Source organism: Camellia sinensis, chromosome 7, assembly GCF_055761805.1.
Source record: "Camellia sinensis isolate YWXY chromosome 7, ASM5576180v1, whole genome shotgun sequence".
Lineage (NCBI taxonomy): Eukaryota > Viridiplantae > Streptophyta > Magnoliopsida > Ericales > Theaceae > Camellia > Camellia sinensis.
Window position 1 is genome coordinate 199,819,735 of NC_138967.1, and position 11,033 is coordinate 199,830,767.

General features: G+C 33.7%; 1 pseudogene across 1 annotated transcript; it reads left to right on the forward strand.

Moving 5' to 3' along the window:
• Window positions 1-5,003: 5,003 nt before the first annotated feature.
• LOC114278948 (beta-glucosidase 24-like) lies at window positions 5,004-10,898 on the forward strand (annotated as a pseudogene). Its single transcript, XR_014336677.1, has 12 exons — window positions 5,004-5,308; window positions 6,184-6,281; window positions 6,458-6,533; window positions 6,822-6,916; window positions 7,003-7,082; window positions 7,695-7,911; window positions 8,437-8,576; window positions 8,795-9,015; window positions 9,121-9,152; window positions 9,392-9,495; window positions 9,646-9,753; window positions 10,419-10,898. The product of XR_014336677.1 is annotated as a beta-glucosidase 24-like (transcript).
• The last annotated feature ends 135 nt before the right edge of the window (window positions 10,899-11,033 follow it).

The window sequence follows — 11,033 nt, forward strand, 5'->3', positions numbered from 1 at the left end:
ATTATAAAGGGGCACGTACCAATATCGCCAACTGAGAGGCTAAAGTGATAGCTAGCGGATCGGCCTCAGCCCTAAAACCTGCTCTATCAACCGGCAGAGAAATGGAAGACGCCAAGCTCAAGGTCACGGCTGGGTCTCTTATAGCCAATGCATCAGACGCAATCGGCGTGTTCCTGATCCTTGGTTGTACTGTAAACGACACGACCAAGTCAGATTTATCCATGCGTGGCCGTTTATCAATCGGTTCTTCCGAATAATCGGCCTCGTGCTCGGCCGGGCATTTTTCTCCCCTTTGCTCCGACACTTGATCCTCCTGTTGATCGACAATAGGTTCCGTTTCGGCCACTTCGGTCTTAACCTCCTCAATAGGAGCAGGTGGAGGAGTTTCTTCCCTAGCGTCGGGTGGAGGGGGTGGAGGTTGGTTTCGCTCGGCTTCGGCTCTCCTACGCGCTACCATCCTCTCGGCGTTTTACCGTATGGCCAATTGAGTTAGCAACTCATTAGCCATGTTGTCCGAATACGAGCCGGGTAGGTCGCCTAAGTCGGTAAAAATATCCTCGAATGGCACGTCCGCTCAGTCAGAAGTGGATGGAGGATTGAGGCCAACTTCCTCAAAAGCAAAATTTAGTGCTGCGTCAACCTCCTTTAGTACGTCGGATCCGTCCAAAGATGGCTGATTCGGCTCCTCTTCGACTCCTTCGGTAACTTGTTCAACCGCTGGCTCTGAATCTGATTCCTCAAAACCGATCTGCCTAAGATTCTTGAAACTCGGAAAAACAAGCGCCGTAAGGTGCTGTTCGCCCCTAGGAATCGGGATATGTTTTGCCGCCGAAAAAGTTGTATAGGTCGGCTCATATCGCAAAACAATGTGGGCCGCCCTCCCTTGTTTCTGGAGATTCGGATTGCCAACAAACTAGAGTACCGTTCTGATTTGTGCAAGTATGGAGTTGTCGGCCGAAACTAGAACTTTCTTCAAGTTGTTTCCTGCACAATTAAAACGGTAAATACATGGAATTTGAATAGAAAATATTTAGTAAAAATTCATGGGGGGTTAAACGGCCACCTGGTTCGCCCCTTCGCCTGGGCACTGGATCTTGGCGATCTTTGCCCTCGCCGAATTCCCAGTTTCCATGAACCACAACCATAACATCGTCAACTCGTTTGCCAGAGCTGGCAAGCATAGTGACCAAGTGATGATCGATGTCCTTGGCCCTGAGAAAGTAGCACCCCTGCCGTCCAGAGGATATGGCCAAGGCATAATAATGCCGAATGGCAGGGACTCCAAGGTTAAGACTAAGGCGCTGGTTTAGTTCTATAACACCCATTATTATTCGGAAAAAGTTTACGTTTGGCTGAGAAGGGATTAAACCCCAATAACGAAGGACAGCCCTTAAAAGTGGATAAAGGGGGAAATGGACTCCGCCTTCCGCGATTGACAGGAGAGGAAAGATGATTGTACTCTCATCAGTCCTCTCCGTGTCAATCACGCTCTCTGCCAAAAGTGACAAATGAACGTCGTCAGGGATAGAAAAGTGGCAACGGAAACCAGAGACTCGCTCCGCAAAAAGAAGGGCTCTCAGATGTTTAGCCATCACAGCATGAAAAACGGACACTCTACACAGCAAGCAAACAAAGAAAAAGGAGTCGAGGTGAAAGAAAGAGAAACTTGTAAACAATGAGGAAGACAATGAAGAGTGGAAGAAAGTTGCAGAAGGTGAGAAGCGAGGAAGTTGAACTGATAGGCAACGAGAAATCTTGAGCATTCAAAAAGAACATACAGACGAAAAGACAATGCAGTTTCAAATCATATTAAATGAATGAAATGTACGAAAGGACGGGAAACTGTAATGATGCTCAAAAGTAGTAGGCGCCCTGACGCTTGCATTGGAGTAAGGGATACCGTCGTATTTTCTGACTCTCTAGGTCCAAGGACCAAACGTGCCGACTAATTAACGTTAATAGGATGTTTGGGGGGCAACTGTGGGGGCCGAATAAATTCTATTACGCACAGAGGCCGAATAGATTGAAGAGAGAAACCAAATTGTGAATTACACTGCTCCATCCCGGAGGGATAAAGGCTGAATAACCAGATCAATCGAATAATCAGTTGTAAACCTGGCCGAATAGGAACAGTTAGCCGAATGAGGGATTATTCATTGGAAGAAAAGTGGACCCAACCGTCAACATCAAGGACGACTATAAATAAGGAGAGTGTCAGCTAACACTGGTATGTGAGAACAAGTAAGTATAACTTAAGATATAAGCAACCAAGAGAGTGGATACTGACTTATCCGTCGGAGTGCTAATTCCGACACCCCCGATCGGAGTGTTCATTCTTTTTCAGGTGACTAGCTGAGGATCACGAGCGCCCTCCAAGATCCGAAGTGTATTTCCGAACCACTCCTCCACAAGTTGGATTAGCGTTTTCATGACTAATAGTCCTAGGACTACAAATCCCTTTAGATTGTGTATTCTATTCTATGTTTAGATGAGTTAGGATTATAAGGAGGGATTAACAAAATATTATCCAATCCGATATTTGTTTAAAGGGATTGGAATGGATAGGACATGACAGGATATGAAACATCTAATATATTGACCATAATACCTCTATTATGACCATTTGATAAGTTAGCCCAACTTTTGAGTTAGTCTCCCAATTTATATTCTACCCCTTATGTAAGATTGAATAATCCATTATATGTGAGATATCATATACAAATAAATTTTTAGTTCATACTTCAATTTTTTAACTAAATATCAAATTAATAATTTTATTAAATTATTAGTCCAATCTCAAACAAATATCCGCCCAAACATGCCTATATGTACAACGAGCCTATTCCATGAATGTATATAATAAGACAAAATGTAGAATTAGGTAATCAATGTCTTTATCTGAAGTTGAATTATATTTCTGGGTGATAGCATTGCTGACGTGTTTGTTTCCATATGATATCTACAGCAATGTGTTTCCATTATTTGAATACAAATCACTATGTTTATTTTTAATTTTTTGAAAATATTTTTTAGTTATTTTCTTATTTTTTGTATTTTTTGTATTTTTATTGAATTTTTTTAATATTTTAAACAATTTTTAAAATTTTTGACTCACTTAACATAAATACACTTAAAAAGTATACAGTGTATTTGGTTTGAGTTTTTTGAATTAAATTTTTTAAAAAATTGAATTTTTATTTTTCGTGTTTTTTTTAGTGAATATTTTAACAATTTAAATTTTTTATTTTTAGATGCATCTTATTTAGATGTGTCTAAAAAGTAAAACATTTGTGAACAAAAAAATATAAAAAATTAATAAATACACAAAAATATGAAAAAAGTATTGAATTTATTTTCTATTTTTGATATTTAGTGAATTTTTTAAAGATTTTTTTAAAAGATTATACTTTTTAAGTGTATTTATATTAGGTGTCTAAAAATTTTAAAAATTGCTAAAAATATTTAAAAAATTCAGTAAAAACAAAAAAATATGAAAAACAAGAAAGTAGAATTTTTTGAAAAGTATTTTTAGAAAACTCAAACCAAGCAAAGTTATAATTTTCGTGAAAAAATCTTTAAAAAATTCACTAAATACACAAAATACAAAAAAAAAAATGAAAATTCAATATATTTTTCGTATTTTTGTGCGTTTACTTACTTATTAAAATATTTTTTCACAAATATTTTACTTTTTAGATACATCTAAGTAAGGTGCATCTAAAAAAATAAAAAAAAAATACAATATTCACTAAAAACGAAAAATAAAAAACTCAATTTTCAAAAAATTAAATTTAGAAAACTAAAACCAAACAAACTAAATATGACCCAATATAATGGTCTCTTTTGAAAAGTGAATTAGTAATCAAAAATCAACTTTTATATTATTTTTTAATCATATTATTTATCACATTTTTTTATATATTTTTAAAAAAAAATTAAAAAGTTTAGGATTTGTTTGGGAAGTGGGTTGGTTTTTTGGCTTTTTGACTTTTTAGCTATTTTAGTCCGGGACTAAAAAATTTCATTGTGGAATGACTTTTTTTAACTTTTTGTGAGAGAAATAATGTAATGATTATTGATTAAATGTGATATTTTGTCTTATTAGGTTAAAAATCTTATTTTATTTTTTTAACTAAAATAATTTCAAACTCAACCCAACACTTCTTCCTAAACAAAATCTTAAAAAATTAACTTTTAATCATCCTCCAAAAATAAGTCATATGTATGTATATTTAAATGATTCAAAGATTATCAACAATTTTAAATTCAGCTAGGCTGACACAGAGAGAGGCCTTCAAGTTTGTACCAATTCTTAAATCCAATTAAATGTCAAAACTTTGACCGTTATTGGCTATGTCTCTTGACAGGTCAAGATGATCAAAAGGTCAAAACAAGTGGTCTCTCAAAAAAAAATTATGTTTAGCTGATAAATTTTGATAAATTTTTTTTTTAAAAAAATTAATAAAATATAATTATATTATATTATATATATATATATATTTTAAAATTTTTATCCAAATTTATAAACTAAATATAACTTAAATATTCATCTGATGAGGATGGATTAACATTTCATGCACCCTATATAGTACCAAAGACTATTGAATTCAACCACCACCAATCTATTTCACCCATATGAAAATCTTAGAATTATAAAATATACTCAATTTAAAATCAATTAGTATTATTAGCTTGACGGGCTTTTAAATTTAATATTTTTTTTCACACAACGATAAAAGATCCGAGCAGGAATTAGGATATTGAAAATGACTTGAGATGCAACTTTGATATTATGTTAGAATTATTAGAGACATTCAATTCAAAATTAATTGATTTTAAGTGCATGAATAATGTGCTATACATATACAAAAGTTGCATGATTCATGTCACGAAAAATACTAAGATGGTGATCAAGTGTATTGAAATATATAAAAATACAAAAAAATATATATATATAAAAATATTTATTATGATTATAATTTTGTAGCAATTTTTGACTAATACCTATAAAGATAAAGGTTGAATTAAGTTGGGAAATGATGATATGGAACAAAGTCTTCGACTGAAAACCTGCATGTAAACTGATTGTCCTATTGCTTCCCCTTTTTCCATCTGCCTCTTAAATCTTTTATCAACTCCCTCACTTTCCCATTACAAATACCCATGTATCACTTCTTGGGTACTTTGAATTGCTAACAAAATCTCTCTCTCTCTCTCTCTGTCTCTCTTGATGGCTCTAATGAAAGGATTAGCAAGAAGTGACTTCCCATCTGATTTTAAGTTTGGGGTTGCTTCTTCTGCTCTTCAGGTACTATTATTGTAGAGTGATTGATCTCTGTTACCAGTCTTTGTTCTGAGACTAGTATGCATACATATACACAAGTATATATATATATATATATATGACTAAATGGTCATTGTAGAGAAATTAAGAACTTACATCAAACTCAGCAATAGCTCTGAGGTTTTTGGGTGGTGAAAAGGGTTTAATCTAAAAAAGGAATGTGGATGTAGTCTACTGTTGATTTTTTATTTTTTATTTTTTATTTTTGTTTGGTGGTTGATGGTTGTTTTTGTTGAATTAGTGGGAATTTTAGTGGTGTCACCTCGTGGGTATGAATCAGGAAGTGTCATGTTTATTAATGCAGCCAAGATGTTTATTAAATTGTTTCTTAGGACTGGTTTTAGTCTGTTGAAGGGGCTGTTCTTGTTCTTCTCTCTGAAATTTTCAAAGATGACAAAATTGATTGGTTTTATTTTCAAAAAACTGTTTTCTGAAATGTTTTCAGTCCGTTTTGATCCTGTAATTTGATGTGATATGATAAGAAATGAAAATAAAGATAACTCTCTTGTTGGTTTCGTTTTTCACCAAAATGGTGAGATTTGATGAGAAAAAATCTGATCGATTGCGTATTTTTTATATTGCCAAAACTGCCAATTAAAAATAGAGAAGGAAAAAGAAATCTCAACCATATCCCTCTATCACATACTTTATTTTTGACTTTGCCAAACATGATAGTGAGAAAATACATTCATTTTTGTTTTTGTTTTTTCACCTAGTTGAGAGACCAAAATTATTTATTTCTTTTCTCATCCCACAACTCAAAGGGAGGCTAAAATTTGGTTTGGTGGGGGGGGAATGAACAACTAAGAAACACTTATCATTTGTGTATGGCAATGCAGACAGAAAGTGCACCTCATGAAGGAGGGAGAGGATCGAGTACGTGGGACTCTACTTCATTGAAGACACCCCAGCAGTTCAATTCTACCACAAATACAAAGTCAGTACTACTTTATAAATCATGGTGTTTCGCTATTTCTTTTTGTTGGAAACAATATTACAGAACTTACATTATGCTCACTTTTCTTTAATTATCAAATTGATCTTTGATTTCTAACTATAATTAATAATTGATAAATATTAATGATATGATTGGTGTTATAATCATCATGACAGGATGATGGACAATGCTTGAAGAACATGAACATAGAGAACTATAGATTCTCTATTGCTTGGCCCTGGCTAATTCCAAGTTTATACCACTCATTTGTCCCTCTTATCTTTTATTGATGAATTAGAAGTAACAATAAGTCTAGGGACATAGAATCCATCAAAAAAAAAAACAAAAAACAAAAAACAGCATGCCCATACAAATCAGATGGTTAGACTTGCCATTAAAGAGATTGTTTCACTCGGATTGTTTCATCTGTGTTTTCTGTGGGTGGTTCTGTGTCCCTAGAATTATTGTTAGAAGTAATTTTGTGAGACCCTTTTTAAATTCCACTTAGTGAGTACTCCTTTTCTTTTGTATGATTTGCCGCTGGAAAATTGAGTGATGGTGTCAACCAAACTGGCATTGATTTCTACAACAATTTGATAGATGAACTGGTTGCTAATGGTATGAACAAGCTTTATGTTGAAAGTCGTTCATCCATTTCATACTTGGAATTAATTATCTCCTTCTGCTAGTTCTGAAATTAATTTCTTTGGTACGTATCTAGCCTTTTGTGACATTATTCCACTTTGACTTGCCTTCTGCTCTGCAAGAAGAATACCATGGCTTGTTGAGCTCAAACTTTGTGTATGTGCTTCTTGGTTATTTTGAGATTGGCAATTTTTATGTATTTATTTATTTTAAGATTTATTTCGTCTTTAGTGAACTTCTTACAACTTTTTTGTCAATTTGTACTTACTTCTGGGCACTTCTAGACTAGAAGTCCCTGAATTTGTTTTAAAAAGAAATCAAAAAGTCTACGTGCATAGAATTTCACAGAAACTTGCACAGAAGCCCACCTCTCGTCTCTCTTTTGTGCAAGTTTCGATGAATATTTTTGTGCAAGTAGCACAACCTGTAAAAAAATGGGCCAAATTTGAAAAATCACCAATTGGCAAATAAAAGTTTTTGTTTTATTATTATCTTCAGTGAAAATTTTCAAATTTGGTTTATTTTTTAAAGTTTTTAGGGGTTTTCATTGTAGAAGCACTTAAATTATTTGTTTTTTTTTTAAGTGACAAAATTTTCAAAATTTTGACCCCAACCAAAATTTTGACAAAATGCTAGCTTTAAGAAGCAGTAAATATAAACAGGGTTATATAATTTGAAAAACACATATTTATCCTGAAACTTCTGTATAGAAGAAGTAAAAGAAAGAAAAATAAAATTGTGAATCTGATTTCTTCATTTTGATTTCAGTGAGGACTTCACAAATTATGCCGATCTTTGTTTCAAAACCTTTGGAGATAGGGTGAAACACTGGATAACAATCAACGAACCACAAGTTTTTGCTGTGTATGGATATAAAATGAGTCTGTCAATTCCAGATGAACCCTCAATGCATCCTTGCATAGCTGCCCATAATATCATACTAGCCCATGCCAGTGCCGTTAAAGCCTACAGAGATTCTCACCAAGTACTGTGTTTTAAATTCATCAATTCTCTCTTAACCATGTCTCAAAACACTATGTTTAGATCATGAATTAAATTTTTTTCTATAAATTCAAGATCCAAGCATAGCATAGATATGTTGGTTTTATTCAAAAAAATTATGGATAAAATTACAAATACACTCTCTGAGGTTTGATTAAAATACGAATCACCCCCTGTGATTTTGAAAATTACATTCCACTTTCTGAGGTTTCTAATTTCATAACAAATTGTTCCTTTTATTAATAAATCATCAAGTCAATTAACAGTTTTTAATGATGTTAAAAGTATGTTTCAATTAATAATTTAGGTAATTTTATTATTGTATAGGAGTGCAATTATGAATTTCATTTTTAAGTTAATTCTGTTAAATAAAAAATTCTAATAAGGGGATATTTGTAATTTTTCAAACCACAAGGGGCAATCTGTATTTGAAGCAAACCTCAGAGAGTGTATTTGTAATTTACCCAAAATTTATTTATCCTTTTTTGATGATGTTGAAATAATGAAGTATTTGACTGGCTTTTTTGTTCAACCCACACAAAAAGGAGAAATAGGTATTTCTGTGAGTGCCCAATGGTTTCTGCCACTTGGTGTAACGCCTGCGGATAAACATGCAGCACAGAGAGCATGGGACTTCATGACTGGATGGTAATTGAACTGTGCTATTCAAACTTTTTCAGGTTTTTGTTTTTGTTTTCCTCATTTTCGGAAACAAAAACAATGAAATTTTGAAAACACTTGCACTGTTAGTGTAATTGCTTTTAATGTAATATCAGACACAAGTTTTTTTCCTTCTTCTTTTTGGGAACATGACAAATATTTCTGGCTTAACAAGTTGTGCTTTTTGGGCCGTTGGTATTTGTTAGGTTTTTAGATCCATTAGTGAGTGGAGACTACCCATTCAACATGAAGGCTATTCTGAGGGATAGGCTTCCAACATTCACTGAAAAGCAAGAAGAAATGGTTAAAGGGTCCTTTGATTTCATTGGCCTCAATTACTACACATCAAGATACACAAAACCCCTTAAGCTATCTTCCAATGATGTGCCTACCGGCTACGAAAATGACCAATATGTTCAAACACTAAGTATATTCCCAACAACCCATCAATTTTTTTTTTATTTTTTTTTTTCCCGTACACAATAAGTGCATGAGTTATATTAACCTGAATTATTTTCTTTCTTCTTCTCAGCAGAGAAAAATGAGGTGCATATTGGTTAACAGGTACAATTTAATTTTGTCAGAAAAGCTACAAATCCATAAAAAAATGGGTACCTATGTGTATGGTGTAAACCAAAATTTGCTGTGGGATGAGTTATATATAGAATGAATTTGGTATAATTTTGTGAAGTCTCCTTGCGTTTCATGTTGTGAACCCTGATGAAAAGTTGTAATAAATTGAGACATATATATGGAGTTGTTTTGCGATCTGATTTGTTCATGTTTGACTGCATTAATTCTAGGCTGGAGGTTTCGATGCGATTTTGTTTACACGGACGGACTGGGTGAAGTTCTATTACATTTGAAGCTTGCATATACAACCCCACCATCTACATTACTGAAAGCGGTTAGTTAATCAGCTACATTTAACTGTTTGAACTGTTTACCTATATTTTTATTCTTTTATTGCTTATTTATTTATTTATTAATTATATATATATATATTTTGGGTGAGAATGGTTTATTGGAATGACTAAAGTACCCACCCCCTAAACAGGATATCCACAGAAAAGGAACAGCTCGATCCCATTGAGACTGCACTACAAGATGATGTCCGGATTGAGTTCCTCCAAAACCACCTCACCTATGTTAGAAAGGCCTTGAGGTAATAATCTCTCTAAATATATAGCATTATGCAAAAATATATATTAATAAAAATTCATGATATATAAATGCAAATTTTCATATATTGACAATGGTTTTAGGTGACCTAGTCAATTTATGGCACTCCCAAGATTAGTGTTGTTAAAGTCTTGAATCCTACATGAGGAAGAAATCCTCCCATTCCCACATGCCTGATCATGTGTTAAATGACTTGCTTTGGCTCTCAAATTTAATTCATGTTGTGGCTATTAAACCATTGGTCACCTGAATTGTTGAACTGAGTTCTACCATCTCTCTTACAACCAATTGGTGTCGGGGAGGGTTTTACTAGTCTTTTATAGCATTTGACGCTGCGTCCCGTGAGCCTATTTTTAGAACAGTTGCAGGGAGCAGCATTGTGTACCCAACACAAACTACCCAACAAATGGGCAAATGGCGAGGTTTCATGGTATATAATGGGTTATTTTGGGGTTTTATGATATTATGGTTTTCAAATAGACAATTGTACATAGCTTACACATTATATTTTGTACTTTCATAACAAAATTTCTTGCCAAACCACATAAATTCTACGTGTTTTTTCTGCCGTTTATTATTTCTTAATTCTTGGTTCCGTCATGATAATTTAGCAAACAAATTAAAGATTTTTTTTTTTTTTTTTGACAGTGAGGGGGTTAACCTCAAGGGTTACTTCATATGGTCCCTCTTGGACAACATGGAAATGGGATCAGGATACACCATTGGATTTGGGCTACATTATGTTGACCATGATGATGATTTCAAGAGGCACCCCAAAAGATCAGTTACCTGGCTCAAGAATTTCATCACAGGCAGCAGCAGCAGTAGCTCCTAAGAAAAGGACCTTTCAATGCATACGATTTCTGCTCCATCTCATGAAATATAAGCAGAAGTAACTTACTTTGTTTTATTAGCCCTGTTGATAAATCTAGATTGCATTTTAGGAGTAAACTTGTCATCAGGTTTGTCTAAATTTTGTGGGTTCCCAAAATGTTATTCTGAATTTGCCTTACTTTCGCTGCATGTGAAGAAGTAGGACCAACATGTATCAAACATACACTCTCCTTCATGTTTCTCTTAATTCGTTGTACTTCCAAAGAAAAATAAATACATTTTTGGCGATGGTTATATCATCAATTGTTCTAAGTTGTTAAGAAATAAGTATATTAAACTCACTCTCTTTTATGATGCGACTTCATTTCGCACGTGTAAAAAAAAAAAAAGATGTGAGAAAATAAGGTGCATGAAAACAAGTAGAACAAA